This window comes from Gossypium hirsutum, chromosome A03 (genome assembly GCF_007990345.1).
Source record: "Gossypium hirsutum isolate 1008001.06 chromosome A03, Gossypium_hirsutum_v2.1, whole genome shotgun sequence".
NCBI lineage: Eukaryota > Viridiplantae > Streptophyta > Magnoliopsida > Malvales > Malvaceae > Gossypium > Gossypium hirsutum.
The window spans coordinates 75,404,764-75,406,786 of NC_053426.1; positions in this window are offsets into that span (position 1 = coordinate 75,404,764).

The window sequence follows — 2,023 nt, forward strand, 5'->3', positions numbered from 1 at the left end:
CAAAAGAGGAAGGAATTCCTAGAGATAAAGCAAGGCCGAATGTCAGTGACAGAATGTGAACGTGAGTTTGTGAGGCTTAGCAAGTATGCGCGGGAGTGCGTATTTACAAAAGCCACCATGTGTAAAAGGTTTGAGGACGGCCTCAATGAAGATATTCGAGTGTTTGTTGGCATCTTAGAGCTGCGAGAATTAGTAGCACTTTTTGAAAGATCTTGTAAGGTCAAAGAGTTGATTAAAGAAAGGAGAAAAGCGGCTTTTGAGTCGCGGGCGTGAATTAAAAATTAATTCCACACAGGTGTGGGGCACGGGCGTGTCCTAGAGTGCTTAAGCCGTATGAGTCACACGGGCTATTAGCACGACCATGTCGAAATGGTCACACGGGCGTGTTACCGTCCCACACAGGCGTGTGCCCTGTTTTAAAGACAAATTTCTTAAGGTTAGTATAAGGACTCGGAATGGTTCTGAATAGTTTTCAACAATCGATTTAAGGCTCGTAGGCCCATAATAAGAAGTTTAAAGTAGATATTGAAAAAGTTTTAAATTGGGACCAAGTCTCAGTGACTTGAGATTGTTTGTATGCATGAGATTAAGTTAGGTAATGCCTTACACTCCGCCCCGGCTTAGGTTACGGGTATGAGGTGTTACAATGCGGCACAACCATGTCACACGCTCGTGTGCTAGGCCGTGTGCCAAATAAGGGGTATACTGACTTGTACCACACGGCCAATCACATGCCTGTGTGTGAGACCGTGTGAGGCATACTAACTTCATTTTAATAACAACACCAAGGGACGCACGGCAATATAACATAACCGTGTGTCGCACACGGTTAAGACACACACTTGTGTCTCTGCCTATATGGACAAAAATAGGCCATTTGCATGGCCAATTTGCCTCCCCAACTCATGCTTTCCTAAACAACCAAAATGGTACCATTTTATCATACAATTAGGCAGCCAAAAACATCAACCAAATGCACAATTCATACAATATCCATTTCAACCAATTTCAATACTCAATTCAATGCTATTTTCCTAATCAAATACTTATCAACTCAATTTCTAAAATCATACTTCATCAAAGCATTTCTCAAGCATTTATACTCCACAAAATAATTAACCATATTCATACCAAACATGCCAAAGTAAACCATTTCTATTAGCCAAACATACATCAATATTAACATCATTTACAAGCCAACTTTCATGGCTATAATCACAACCAAAATACCACATCTAGCCTATACATGTCATATACCATATATACATAACTCAAAAGTACCAAATAGATGTCTGATAGTGCGATTATGTTCCCGATGACTTCCAGATCCGAGCTAGCCTTGATTCACTATAAAATATAGAAAAATAACGCGAAGTAAGCTTCAAAACTTAGTAAGCTCGTATGTAAATAACTTAATTCATCGAATAAATGTAAATAAACCAATTTCACATTAACTACAAACCTTTCTCATGTCTTAAAACATGATTAAATACCATCTTATTGAACTTTCTTTATTTAATACTCAAATAGGTTCTTTACATGCCTATATCACCTCATACTAACCTCTTTCTCAACCACACCATTCGTTTACCCGTTGAACCATTTAGAATAGAAATTGGATACTCAATAGTCTCATACGATAAGTACCTATACCATGGCCTGTAGCCAAATCAAGGTAACTTATCAGAAGAACAATTATCATGGCCCGAAGCCAAATCATCCGATATGCATGGCCCAAAGCCAAAACGGTATAACTCGCACCCGAAGTGCAAATATCATGGCATGAAACCAACTCAACTTATCATTTAATAACATGACACTAGTATCAAAATCTATTCCTAAAGTTCAACCGAGCTTTCATATTTTTCGTTTCTATTATCGAATGCATTCGTGGAGTCATTTTCACAATTCGAACATTATCCATAATCTCATAATCACAGTTTATGCAAAATCAAAGCTTTTAACATACTTCTATAATGAAATTACCACATACGAACTTACCTCGTATTTGAAATTGACAGAT